The sequence below is a fragment of the Cavia porcellus genome, unplaced genomic scaffold (genome assembly GCF_034190915.1).
Source record: "Cavia porcellus strain 051 isolate PalLab524CR breed Dunkin Hartley unplaced genomic scaffold, mCavPor4.1 scaffold_5, whole genome shotgun sequence".
NCBI classification, from domain to species: domain Eukaryota; kingdom Metazoa; phylum Chordata; class Mammalia; order Rodentia; family Caviidae; genus Cavia; species Cavia porcellus.
The window spans coordinates 74,165,834-74,180,840 of NW_026947488.1; the positions used below are offsets into that span (position 1 = coordinate 74,165,834).

Below are 15,007 nucleotides of genomic sequence, written 5' to 3' on the forward strand. Positions count from 1 at the left end.
GGACAGTCTAGTTGACTCTGTTGCTACAATGAGATTTAAAAAATGTTACCTCTTGTGAGTCAGAATTGTTCAATACGTTTCAAAGCCACATCTTTTACAATGTACACATACGATTGGTAAATCTGTGTTATGTGGTTACTATCACCTGACCCAGGACCAAATTAGCGCTCAGAAATGTGCTGCTTTCCTGGCTCGAGACAGTCATCTTTGTTTTGCAGAACCAACAGAGAACATCTAGAAAGCATGCTCTGCCCTGTAGTTTCTTTTCTTTTTTTTTTTAATTTTATGGAAAAAGGCAAAACAAAATTTCATAATAAAATAACAGGAGAACAGCAGCAGTTAATACATTTTATATTGCGCTGTGGCTTCAATAACCACTGGATGCACTCTTTTGAATGCAACTCATACTTTCTCCATCAAGCCATGAAGGTACGTTTAATGTATTGTAGAACAAATTTCGCATTTCTCTTTAGCTCTTCCCTGCTTCCCGCCTCCCTGAACCCCTTTTAGCTGGCATCTACCTGAATGCTCAGCTGGGCCACATTTTTAGACTAACCTGGAGTGAAGCAGGGTAGCCCTTGGAGGTCTGAGGGTGACCCTCTGCACCCCTCTATTACTCTAAGTGTGACCCCCATCCTAACTCCGAGACACTCCTCTCCTTCCTTTCCTCTTCTCTGGGTAGAATTTTGCCTCAGATCCTTAGTGGCAGGAATCATAAATATGGGCAAAATTCTTTCATTTAACAGAAATTTCAAGGCATGAGCAACCTCCTAATCTCTGTCCGTCTTCTGGACAGACATTCCATATCGACATGATGAAATTTCTAGCTCTTGACTTCTGTATTCTCTACCTTCTTTGCTGCCCACCCAGAGGTGCCTCTGTGGTGGATTTAAAACTAATAGCTGACTTAAACAGATGAACTGAATAAGCATGGTGCTGAGTGTAGATGGCCCACCTGAAGATTTTTGTGAACATAAAAAAAAAGACCTGGAGAGGAAGAGCATTGGTGTTTGGTGCTGTTGGTTCTCCTGTTGCTGTGGATTGTCCTGAAGGAGCTTCCCAGAAATGAACTTTGCTTTTCTCTTCATCAGAGAAGCTCGGGACCTTGCTGTGTCTGAGAACGGCTGTGGTTCACTTTGGGGGAGCTCTGGTATTTACTTTGAGCATCATTTCCTGGCTCTAGAGGGAAAGATGGCGTGCTTTACAATCTTTAAGAGAATCTTGTCATGCTGGTTTCCTGATGTAAGACTGATTGTTCTCATTGTTGGAAGAGCTTGGGATTTTGTTGTCACTGAGGATGGCTGTAGTACTTTTCAGAGGAGCTCTGGTCCTTACGTTGGGTGTTGCTTCCTGGCTCCAGTGCAGACTCCTCAGCCTATTGGCACAGATCCATCACCCCGCGGGCATAGAGCTGACCTTGGGGCCTTCCCAGCACAGATCCATGAAGCAGACTGGCATGAATCAGTGTGGTGGGCTCTAGGCCTCCAGTTGGACTCCTGGGAGACATTGTCATGTGCTCCAGGTTTTCAGCTAGACTCAGGCAGGATTTTTGCCATGGGACCTAGGCCCTTGACTGGGTTCTCTAGATTTTTAATGTGTGGACTAATTTCCTGTATGTTCTTTGTATTTGACTTGACTCCTTGGGTGGTCATTATAAATACTACTATAAATTATGTACCCTGTGCGTAATTATTTACCTTGCAATCCATGACTACAATAGCCTCCAAACCTGGTCCAGTTTCTTTTGAGTCTATCTCAGTTCAGAGAATTAATTTAAGGTCAGCTTCTAAGTCGTTCCTCAAGTTGCCCTGAGGGAATCATCAAACCTTAGTCTAAGACTTGAATGTGGATTTAAATCTCTCATTAATATTATCTCACTATGAGTCTATAATGCATCAGATTTTTAAAATGGTCATTTAATGTGATGAAATAATTATGACATGAGTGGATTATTTTAATTGCTCTGTATTTTCTTGGTTCTTCTGTTGGAAGAAATGTCCATGCTATAGGTAAGTTTCTTATCAAGTTTATCTGAATTTTTAATTTTCCAAAGATTTATGCCAGAGTTCTATAAAAATAAATTTCAAACACTGGGAAAACATTTCCTGTTCCATACAAACAAATCCAGCTCTTTTCCTAGCTTTCTCTGTTGTTTCCTGAACCTATTTGCTAGTTTTCTCTTCTCTTCCTTTTCCAAACCATCATGAATTCACTGCTATAGATATGTAGGAAAGAGGAGTCTGGCTGGAAAGTAGTGATTTCTTCAGACACTGAGGTCTTCCAGGAGGGCACATTTCTTAGTAAATGAGCTCATTGTTATTTTTACTAAGTTATAGAGATAATTTAACTTCCTTATCATTCAAGACATTCTTCGAGGTATTGCAAAAGTTCTTGATATTTAATATTATCTATAATCTGATACTCACGTTTGTCTTCCTAATTCCTTATTAAGATACTAATTCTTTGGGGGATTGTCATACTAGAGACATAGTGTTAAGAGGCGAAAGCAAGCCTGAATCCTGGAATCAGTGCCTCTGCTTTGATTCCTAATGCTGTCACTTACCGGCATTAGGTACAATTATGTAATCCATTCAGTGACTGAGGTTTATCCTTTTTTTTTAGGCAAAATAGCAGGCCCTCAATACAAATACCTCGTTTTCTTTCTCCATTCATCTATTGATGGATATTTGGGATGTTTCCAAGATTTAGCTGTGATAGTGTGTGCTGCTATGATCATGGGTAAGCGTATATCAGTGTTGTATGATGATTTTAACTCTTTTGGGTAAACCGGACACCGAGTTTAACTGTCACATTGTTTCTCTTGTGTGAGGAACCTAAAGAGTAAACAAGGAGAATGAAGGAGGATAGTGGGAAGTGGGAGGAGCATGTTCCAGTGGGAAGTGGAATGAGGGAGGGGGAAGAAGGAAGGGAAAAAGAAAAAAGAAGAAGGAAAAATGTAAATCAAGCTTTTGTAACTGGGCAAGGGAAGAAGAGCTGATAGAAGGGACAGAGAATGGGGTGGTGAATGAGAAGCAAGATTGCGCACAGGTACAAGTTCCCTGTGGTGCACGCCATCAATATTTATGACAAATATGTACTAATGAGAAAGATTTAAAGTAATTACATAGCCTGATTTCTTCATTCACAGAATTATAATATCGCGTCCCCAAGACAGCATGGGTGTTGGGTGAGCCCGTCAACACAAATGAGGCAGGAACCAGCGAACCTGTAACAAGTGTGACTCCCCAGCATGCTGTCCCTGTGTGCTTCCTGAACTGGTGTGATCTCCTTCCCCAGCCTGGTATTCACTCCCATGGCCTCTCCTCCTCTCAGATGATCCAGTGTTTGCCATTCTCCCAGGCTCAGGGAAGCCTTGCCTGTCATTGCAGTGTGTGGACATCCTCCTCCCTGAATTCACCTGCTGTGTCAGCCAGCGATTAAGCACACACTGCTCTGTGTTTTGCTTACATTTTCATGTTGTATATTCTTTACCCCCAATAGATTATAATTCCTACAAGTAAGGGACTGCTTCTTCTATGCTTCATATAACCTGGAGATATCAAGAAATAAATATTAAGTATTTTTGAACAAATAAATAGAGTACCTTAGCCAAGGTTACAATAAGTAAGACAAGGATAGCTTTTATAAACAATCAGTGTGTTCTATGCAGGATCATGTAGTAGAATATATGTTACTCTTGCGCATTGTTTGATAGTTTACAATTTGAAAAACTAGTTCTCTGTAAGTACTTTCAGTAGTTACATCAGTACTCACATTTAGAAATAATGGGGCAGGGCAATCATATGACATATTATTCTGCAGCTTGCATTTATTCCTCAAAGACATGTATAAAAACTTTTCTACATTAGTACACAGACCTTTTCTATACTAGCACCTATAGTAGTAAATAGATTTCCATTTTACCTACAGCACAGCTTTCTTCTATTATGAATGCATTATTGCTTATTTTTAAAGTGCATGAAATCAAATCATAGTTTTCCTACATGTACTAATGGATGTCCATACGTACTTAAGAAAAATGCCCAAGTACATAAAAAATTTTGAAAGATGTATTACATTTTTAATTTTTAGTAAAGGAAATCATTTATCTTTCATTAGATTAAAAATCAACAATGTGTCTACATTTTCTTCTTCTTCTTCTTCTTCTTCTTCTTCTTCTTCTTCTTCTTCTTCTTCTTCTTCTTCTTCTTCTTCTTCCTCTTCTTTTTTGGTACCAGAGATGGAACTCACAACCTCACACTTGCCAGGCAGGCATTTGAATTTTTGTTTTTACAACTTGTTTTTTGTTAGTTTGTTTTACCAGGAATTGAACTCATGAGGTCATGCTTGCCAGACAAGAGCTGTGCTGCTGAGCTGTATCCCTAGCTCTGTATTTTCCTCTTAATATGAAAAACAAAGGGCAGTTCGTTGCTTTGACATATTTTAAATTCACCAGCAGATGTTGGAAGGAATTCAGAACATCCAGGGCTGGAGACATTGGCATATAGAAAAATAGTCCATAAGAGAAGCAAGAGGAAGGGATTCACATCTCCTAACCTTTGCGAAACAGTTGAAAGGCTTAGAGAGAAGACCCACGTCAGGCACACTATCTCACTTAAGAAAGGGATTAGAATGGGCTGGAGATTTAGTTCAGTGATGCAGATGTGCCTGGCAAGCATGAGGTCCTGAGTTCAATTCCCATGACGCCTCCCCAAAAAAAAGAAAAAGAAAGGGATTCAAGTCAAACTCTGCCTCAAGTGGGAGATGCAGTTTGTTTGAACAGGCACAGACCTAAGGATCTAGCTCTACCTAGAAGACCTCAGAGCCTTCCGTTTCTCAGTGGCCTGACTCAACAGCTACCGAAGGACCCAGCTCTTCCACCGAAGACTTGGGTTCCTTAAATAGACTTCAATGCTCCTTCATGCTGAAACCCTATACCTGGTTCCTCGTCCTCACAGAATTATTGATTTTATCTCCAACTGTGTATAATGGAGGATCCATTCAGCTGCTATTGCTTTCCTTAGTAGACACTGCAACAAGAGCAGGGAGATCTAGTGTGTTTAGATCAAACATATCTACCTCCAGGTCAGCTCTACTATTTGCAGATTCTGTGATTTAGCACAACTTGCCTAGTCTTGTCTTATCTGTAACACAAGATAATCATACTTTAAGTTCATGGCTCCTGTGAGAATCCAGTCTGACCCAGAGAGGGCAGGCGAAAAAAGTAAGTTTTCTCCTCTAAACCACAAATAATGTTTCTTTGCAAAAGATGATTGTGAAAAATTGGCTTCAACTTTTTGTCTTGGGGAAGATGAGCATTTTCTCTTAAAGTAGTGTTATACTTATAGCTCTTGAGGGTGGAAATACTTTTTGCAGTCTTGGCTTTCCTTCAGTAAATCAGTCTTTTGCCGTGGTTGGGCTCAAACCCAGGCCTATGTGTATGCCAGGCAAGTGGTCCAGCCCTGAGCTACAGCCTCAGCCTGGTTAGTCTTTTGTACAACAACACTTAAGAATTGATTAGCATTCTTGCTTTGTAGTCCAAAAACATAAGGGAACTTACTTAGCTAAGCTTTCTTGAATTTGCCCAAGAAGTAAGCCCAAACTCCTTCAAGAAAAATTTGGTGTCTTCCTGGTTTCCCATTCCAGGACTGTAAATAAGTTTAAAAAGCAATGACAACACATAAAATCATGCATCGGGACCTTAAAGATAACAGCATCTTGCGTCTGTAAAAGTCTTACAATATATAAAAACCTTAAACATGAAAAATATTGCTATTAATCTTTCCAATGCTTGCCCTCCCGAGCCAACCCTTTAAAGTTGTTTTGTCAATGTGGATCTAAAGCTCACAAGGTCATCTAACTTGGTGGGAGACACACATTCCAAGTAATGAAGGCCAGGAGGCAAGAATAAATCATCAGAGTCCAACTCATACATTTTTCACTACTTTTTGAATTGCCTTCCATAGGTGAAATGTGTATTTCTATATTACCAACCAATGCTAAGTTTTTCTCAAAGCCAATGGCTTTAATTGTGTCTTCCTACAAGGTAGACAGATGAGATACAAATGATGTGGAGCAAGGTGGGAGGTTTTAAAGACAAAGAGGAAGAGGTCTGTAACTGTTATTTCTATTTCTACTCTTCCTATTACTTCTACCAGTAACTACCATGTGTTGAAAGCTCTTCCTTTGCCACTTTCTTAACATCATCTTTAATTCTGTCAACATCCTGAAAAGGAACTTTTGTTGTTTTGGTTTTGGGTGTTTTTTTCTTTGTAAAAGAGGAAACTAAAACATAGAAGTTTTAGACAACTTGCCAGAGAAACTAAATGCTATTGCCAGAATTTAAACCTAAGCTTTAGAGCCTGGTGGATGCTCGTACTAACACTTTTACCTCTAGTCTGGGCTTCTCAGTGGGAACCGTTGGCCAGAGGAGTTTAGGAACAGCTGGTGAGTGGGGCAGACAAGTCCACCTGGCATGGAGGACCCTGTCCTTCACAGCTGAGGTTATCTAAACTACAAGCTTTCACAATACGAGGTAGACGCCAGCAGACTTGGAGCCTACAAAGGTGCAGATGGGACGAGTGGGAAGATACTGAGGGTCAGTGGAAAAGAAAAGAGCCGGCCCTGACACTGAGGGGTTTCCTGGAACACCTCTCAAGGCTAAAGCAATGTGAGCACCTGACAACACCTCTCAAGACTAAAGCAATACACTCAGGAATACGGAATAAGTGTAAACACGTACAAGAAACATAAACAGTATCTATTAAAAATAAAAGCCTAGACTGAGGGTAAAAGTATAGCACAGGAGTAGAGTTTGCTAGATACATGAAGCCTTTTTTATAAACCATAGTGTGCAGGGAGGGTGGGGTGAGACAAGTTAAATTTAACAGTATTTAATTGAACAAACAGCAGTTTCCTTTCTTGCCCTCTTTCATGGTACTAGAGACTGAACTCAGGACCTTGGATCTGCCACTGAGCGACACTCCCAGACATTCATTCATTCATTCATTCATTCACTCACTCATTCATTCATTTATCTAGAGACATGTTGTGGTTGATACACTGTGTCAACTTGAGAGGTCGAGAAGCTTAACTGAGTGACTCAGCGGCCCTACCTCCTGGGGTGTAGAGAACAACAGTTATCCTTCTAGGATATTGTTCACTGTGTCAATTTGAGAAGATCTGAACTTTAAGTGATTGGAGCAGAGGGAGAGTCCCTAGTTTGCAACATCTTCAACCTGGGCAAGAGGAGGGCAGCAGATGGTGTGAGTGTTGCCCCCGCCCCAGGGTAGCAGCCTGCATACAATAAAAGGCATATGAGGAGGGACTGATTGCTACTTCTTCAGAGGAGCTCCTCTTTGCCTTCCGCTTGGACACTGGCTCCTGGTTTCTGGCTTCTGGTACATACTGTTTGGCTTCTATATGGGACTCTTCAGCCTTCCATCACAGATTCTTCAGTGTTCCATCACAGACCCATCAGCCTCCTGATACGGACTTGCACGGGACACTGCAGTAAGCTCCAGCTTTTGAGCTGGACCCATCAAACTCTAGTGTGCAGACACCCCCCCCCCTGCACGCTCCCTCATTGGGCTTTGTGGCTGATCACTGTAAGCCAATCTTGTAATTTCTTACACATTTTTATCTTGTGTTATATCTGTTTCTCTAGTAAACCCTGACCGATTCAAGACATGTTTTCACTAAGTTGGCTAGGCTTGCCTTCAACTGTCAGTTCTCCTGCCTCAGGCTCCTGAGTAGATGAGATTACCATGTCTTGTTAGAAAAATTTCTTTATTGAGAACTGTTAGAACCAAAACATGCTCAGAGAAACTCTGGTTTTGAAGAGGTTAGGTAGACTCTATGGCCAGAAGATGGAAAGTAAGTGCAGAGACAGCTTGGATGATTACATACCGTTCATTTGAACGTGGTTTGAATAGCTGGTTGCCTGTCACACCCTGAAGCTTGGTTAGTATTACTGAGATTCAGAAACTCATTCTGACAAAAGTGTATTTGTAACTGGGTTTTTAGTTAGTTTGTCTGCTGCATTAGATTGCAGCTCATTAAGTAAGGAGTCATGTGTAAAGATATCTTCAAGCCAAATTTAATTTAACAGTTCAAACCTCAAAAATAATTGAGCATTCTCTGGCTATACATGATTGATACTTTTAAATCAATTACCAATTTATCTGTGTTATTCTTTTCCTTTCTATGTTAGGTTGATTAAAATATGCAATCCTAGATTTACCCCTATTTCTTCCCTATAGCCATTCCAGAGCAAAGAAAGCACTTCCCTAAATCATCCAACACAGCCTTGATTCTGTAATATGCCTTCTCTCTGAAACTTGCTAAGAGTTCCATTATATGCTTTCTCTCTAGATGCAACAAACAGTACATACAACATGTTTGTGGGGATGTTATGAATTAGCTGGAGTACATTGAAACTAAAGTATGTGGTATGGTTCAGGAAACTTGTATTTTGGCTTAAAATTCTCTCAAGATGACAAAAAAAAATCAGAAATGTATGTCTTCAGTTTAGATCTCACTGCTAGAGGCCAGACTCTAAGACATACAATGATGAATTCAGTATCTCTTCCTCACTGTTTACCATAGCATTTCTCAAATGTTAGATAGCAGCCTTTTCTTTATAAATTACTCAAGGCCAGACATTTTGTTATAGCAACAACAATTGAATTAATATAGGATCAAGCTTCATTTCTGATACACAAGCAGTGAATTGTATACTTAATGAAGTTTAGCCTTCCTGGGACTCTGGACTCAATCCATGTCCTTTCCCCTGGCTATCCGCTTAGGTCTTCCAAGGAGATTCAACCTTAATGATTCTTCTGATATTATGGAGTCTAATCCAAAACACCAGGGGCTACCTCTTAGATTCTTGTAAATATTTCCCCTTAATCTCCTTGCCTCTGTTTTTAGGGCTGGGTGTATCTAACTCTTTGCCAAAGTACTAAGGCAAGACCCAGAGTTAAAATACAGAACAAATAGACCTCTCCCCTCACATCCAAAAATACCAAACACTTCCAGGAGCCTCAGTTCCAGCTCAGAGAAGCCGAAAGTCTTCACTATGAAAGGCAGAGTGTACACTTGCTAGACTCTTGCACCATGGTAGAATTTATAGACTCCTTAGAGCTTCAGAACTCAGCAGATTTACTCCATCCTTCCTCCTGCTCGGAGGCTCCTGTGTCCTATTCAATACCAAGCTCCTCATTTCTAAGCTCGTTATTTTCTAAGTCCTTCAGGAATAGTTTCATCTGGATGCCTGAAGCCAAGGGAGTTCAATTAACCATTCAGCAGAATTAGGTGTCTTTGGTCTGCAGAGGATACCCCAGCTTCTATCCCAATGAAGCCTAAACAAACATCAACTACCACAAGGGCCTTTTGTTACATCTGCTAGGTATACTGTGTCTAGAGGTAGAGAACTAGAATCATGCTGAAGGTAAAAATGAGAAGGGGGGCCTAGGAGCCATTCTGAGGTATTCTGTAAGGATTTTAGCCTCTGAAATTTGTCTATCGATATAAATTTTTCTTACAACATGTTGAAAATACTCAATTTTATCAGCCTTATTAGAGTATAGGTTATGAACTCTAGCACAATCAGCAAACCTCTGGTGCTCAAACATCCAGAGGTAAATGGACCGGGTCTGGTTCATAACCGAATTTTAGAGAATGTGATCTCAGTGCTAATGTCAGTTCTCAGGCTGCCATACTAGAGGAATTCTGCGAGCTAGAAATCCTCAAGGCTCTTCCACAAAGGCGTTTTGCAATGGATTCCAGAGCTGACTCTCAAAGATCAGCTACAGGAACAGCTACAGTGACATCCCCTGGAAAGTACAATGTTCCCTTCTGTATCATTTTATCATTTCTACCCCCAATCAATGTATTATTTACCTTTTTATTCCAAAACCTAATTGTGTGAGGCATCCATATTAGATGAAGACTCCTAGGAGACATAAGAGGAATCATGTGTAGTCTAGGTCACAGCACCTTTGGCTACCTGGGTACTCAAGTGTCCTTCTCAGGAGGTCAGGAGTGAGTCTGACTGAAGTCCGGGCTTGCCAGAGTCAGGGCAGCCTGCAGGACGTGGAGTGGGCACTGGGTGTCTGACAGAGGTGTGCCAGGCAGGGCACTACTGTCCACTTTTCAGCTCTCGCAGCCACCTCCAGCTCCCACTACAGGCAAGGCAAAGCCCTCCTGTGGAGGGAGGTCAGTGTCCTTGCTGATCCAAAGGTGGGAAGTGGGGGAAAGATCAAGGGTATCTGCCTGTAGTTAAGCCAAGCCAAGTACAAGCAGGAATCTCTCCTGGGCATACTGTCTGCAGGTGTGACAGGTGCTGTGTGACTGCATGTGGCCTTGGTCTCAGAGCCCCTTCAGGGAGTGCTCTCTGGGCACCACGTGACACTGACATCTTTCTTTCTTTCCATGATGCTATTCCTGCCTCCCAACTTCCTGGACCCAACTTCTTCTTGTCTTGGAGGAAGGTTAGTGCTCTTTGTTTGGTAGAGTACATTTTCCCGAGGCTTCTTAGCAAGGGAAATTTAAAAAAAATACTTGGCTAGAAAATGTCATGCATCATGGAGATAAATAATTTCTTTCAGAATTATAAAGCAATTTCTCTATAGCTGATCCAATATAGCGGATCAGAAGTCTAAAGCCAGTAGTATACCCTATTCTGTCTATCGTACCTGCTTCCTTTTTTCTGGAAACTGATAGAGTATTTTCTTTCTCCAAAAGATTTTAAAATGATGACTGTGCCCTCCAAGCCCTCCTCCTTTCTCTCTCCCTCTCCCTCTCTCTCTGTTTCTCTGTCTCTGTCTCTGTCTCTGTCTCTGTCTCTGTCTGTCTGTCTCTCTCTCTTTCTCTTTCTCTCCCTAACATTTGGTATTTGGTTACTTTGGTTTTAAAATTTTCCTATACTTTTGCTACGTTTTAAAAAATCTCTTATTCTTTTTGCTCTATCTCCAAATGAACCTTCAAGTTTTTAAAATTATTTCAAAGTGTCAGTATTTAATTTCTTATTGCTGCTATGACAAATGACCATAAATTTAGTGACAGAAAACAACACAAATTTAAGGATGGAGGTCCAGAGTTGTTTTCACTGGACTGGAATCACGGTGCTGGCTGACCCGGGTTCTTCGGGAGGCTGCGTGAGACCTGGTGTCCTTGCTTTCCCAGCTTCTGGAGCCCGTCTGCCTTTCTTGGTTTATGCCCCTTTTCCCTGCTCAAAGCCAGGAGGATAGCAGTTTCTCTCCTCTCTGGGTCCTGCTCTTATCCTTACATCTGTCCTTGAATATCATACTCTTGCTTCTCTCCTACAAGGATGCTTGTGATTCACCAGGCCCTCCTGGATAACCAGAGATAATCCCTTTCAACAATTCTTAGTCACACCTATCAAATTCTCTTTGAGGTGACATATTCACAATTGCAGAGATAGGACATGGCATGGAGCTGTGTGAGAGGACAACCAGCTCGCCATAGTCAGTGTATATGTTTGCTCCCCACTGGTCAGGCTCCCTAGCAGCAGCATAAGCGCCTGCCTTGCAAGCAGGCAGTCGTGAGTTCGATCCCTGGTACCGATAAAAATGAAAAAGACAAAAAAAAAAAAAAAAAATAAGAAAGTCTCCAGCTAAACTGGTGACGTTCTGGCTGGCCGCCAACATTCTGAGACCCGAGGGCCTTTAGGGGGCTGGGGGAGGCTGTCTGGGCACCAGTGTGCAGAGGACAAGTCACATGATCTCTCTGATTTGCGTAAGCATACATAGCTTTAATGAATCTGGTTCTCTCCAACTCAGAAATTCTACTTTCAAGAGCAGACATCGCTACGCAGTCCCATGGAGAGAAGGACAACAGGACTTGTGAATGCTGTTTTGTTCTAGTGGTCTTTGACTTCTGGGTCAAATGGTACCTGTACTGTAATTCAGGAGTCTCTTGAGGGTTCTGAGGTGTGAATCAGGTTGACCCTCAGTCTACCTGACTGACAGCTCTAGACTTTCATGTTTCTTTTGATTCTGCCATTTACCTTTCAAAAGTTTGCTTTGTAGCTCCCAAAATATTCTTGCTGCTGCATCCTCTCCTAATTGTTCTATTTTTATGGTTTTATGTTTCATAAAAAGCCTATTATAAATTTAGCACAATTAACTGGGCATGGTGGTGCACTCCTATAATCCCAGCACTTGGGAGGCTGAGGCAGGAGGATCACTGCGAGTTCAAAACCAGCCTGGGCTACAAAGTGAGCTCAAGGCCAGCTTGAACTGCATAGCAAGACCCTGTCTCAAAAAGACACACACAAAAAATTTAGCACGATTTTAGGCAGGACTGAAATCAGAGAGGTGTGTGTGTGTATGCGTGTTCTTTCAATCCTGAAAAAATATTTTATTCAAATGAGTTAAGTTCCTTGGGTCAGAAACGGTGTTATTTCTGACCTGTGAAGCCAGACACAGAATCCAGTGCTCTTACTAAAATAAAAACTTTTAGTTACCAGGTTTGTGTATCCTGCCCTGCCTGCCTAATTCCTCATTCAGATTTGTGGTAATTTCCTGCCAGATGCAGACTCTGAGGCTTCATCTCACAAAGCAAGAAGCAGAGCCCAGCAGGAGTCTTTTGGAATACAAGTAGTATGGTTTTCTTAGTAGTGACCTCAGATCACCCCTATTCCTTGATGCTTCCCAGTGGGATGAAAGTGTATGGCCTCAGGATGCGGTATCAGGAATCTGAGAGAAAAGGCTGTGACTCCAAGCCTGTGACTGAGAAAGCAAGGAAATGCTAGTTTCTTGTGCACTGGCACAAGGAATGCCTCCTCTTACCATCTCCTTTTCTCCCCAATGCCTACCCTCTGACCTTCTCCAGTCCCTTAGCCTTTTGTTGCTTTTCCAAGTCTCAGCTACTCTGAATCTCCAACTGCCCTGGATTCTGATTCAAGGCTTCCCCAGCTCTAAGAGCTTTACATGTGCTAATGCATTTCATCTTTACAAGTCTACTACTATTATTCCTGTTTAACAGGAAACTGGTGCAGACAGGTCAAGTGGCTGACCCAGATCCCCCAGACCTGAACCTAAGTAATCTAACTCCAGAATACATACACCCCTTTTTATTACTATGTTATAGAACACTTATAAACCATCCAGGTACCAAACACTGTCTCTGAGATAAATATATCAATAAAGGTACACAGATTGGTACTGTGTAGACGTACTCAGCCCTCAGAGCAGCCCCAGATCAACCAGACAGCTGAAGAGGAAGAATATTGAATAACCGAACAACAAAATTAACAACTTGACTTCATGGACACATGTGGATCATGTACCCAATATCTGGGGAAAACACTCACTTTCTAAGTACTAAGTTCTAAAAATCATTCATAAAACAGATCTTAATTTTTTTCAAAGCATCAGAATCAGATCACATTCTGTGAATACAATACAATTAAATTAAAAATCAATTAAAAACAAAAATCTTATATATCTGAGAATCTTAAAGCACATTTAAAAACTCATGTATCAAAAAATGAATTGTACAAAAAAAGTAAAAAAGTATTTGCAAGTAACACTAAGGAAAATAAAATATTTCAAAACGTGTGTGATGTATTCAAAGTGGTACATAAATGAAAATATATAGTTTTAGTGTTTTTTTAGAAAAGAAGATTGAAAATTAATAAGGTAGGCATTCAATTTAAGAAGTTAGGAAAAAATAGTGAGATAGACTCAAGGAAAACTGGAGATAAATAATATATGTAACAGAAGAAATACATAAAATAGAAATTATTCTCAACTAGGATTAGCTGGCAGGGTGCTCAGTCTTAGTGGAAAGTAGAATCCCTTAAGGTGTAAGAAAAGGGTGTAGGACACACATTCCTCTCTCTCCTGCTTTAAACTTATTAAATAGATTTGACAGAAAGAATTAGAAGATACTTGTTCTTTTAAAAAAACACACTTCTTTTTTTCTAATAAATCTAGTAGCACACTTTCAAAGGAAATTTTGAAACTTGAACAGTGAAAGGTAATATAACCCTCTTATCAGGTGACTGTCATTAATTGCTAACATTGAAATATTTTCTGGTCATTGCTCTATATATCTGAAGGTTTGTACATGTCTGCATGTAACTATATGATTATTTTTAAATTAGGCCTCAAATAGCACACATCTATTTGTATTCGGTCATTTAACTTACAATTCCAGCGACAGCATATATTCTTCAAATGCTTTGATGGCTATGTTAAAGTTTAATTTTACTGGTAGAAATGTTACACTGCTTGTGATCGTATGCCAACACTAGACGGTGTCCCCAGTTCAGTGGTGGAGTCATTTAGTCAACATTTATTCAGAGCCTGTGGACACACTAAATCTAAATGAGATTGAGCAAGTGTGATTTGTCTGAAAAACTGGAGGGACTGTCTTGCCAGAAATCTGTTTACAAGAGGGCTGAGGCGTCTTTGGGAGAATTTCAAAAGGGCCTGGGTATGACGTGCTCTGGGGCTCGGTGGAGTGCCATCAGAAGAGTGGCCCGCTCAGAGGCCAGCGTGGTATTCATACCTCATGCTGTCTCGGATCAAGCTCTACCAAACTCGTGTTTGAGTGCTTTGAGTAATTAAGCATTATGAATTAGTTTTTAAAGGAAATTGAATGAAGTGCCATGCAACTCTGGGGCCTAATCACCTCACCCCTAGAAGCCTCTAACGCAGAATCCATAAAGGGAGGACTTTGGTTGGGTCATTTTGTTGCAGTGAATAGAGATGCGCTGATTTAGCTTGAGTTCTACTGAAGTGACCCACACAGTAAGGAAGTAGGGAGCTCATCCAAGAATCCAAGAACACAAGTTGGTCTTCATAGTCACTTTCCCTGCTCATTGTGAGAAAGGCAGATGGAGGAAGGGACCTCAGGAACAGCAGTCCATATGCCTCCCTTCCCGATGGACACCATTGTTAACCTGAAGCAGGCACACTCTGTGTGAAGGCTTCCTTTCTCAACTTTTAATCATTGTCCTCATAGCAATGTTTTG

At 41.0% G+C, this 15,007-nt stretch overlaps 1 long non-coding RNA gene across 1 annotated transcript; it reads left to right on the plus strand.

Moving 5' to 3' along the window:
• The first annotated feature begins 232 nt into the window (after window positions 1–232).
• LOC134475895 (uncharacterized) lies at window positions 233–4,033 on the plus strand. Its single transcript, XR_010047221.1, has 3 exons — window positions 233–429; window positions 2,623–2,739; window positions 3,149–4,033. It is a non-coding gene; the product is annotated as an uncharacterized LOC134475895 (long non-coding RNA).
• The last annotated feature ends 10,974 nt before the right edge of the window (window positions 4,034–15,007 follow it).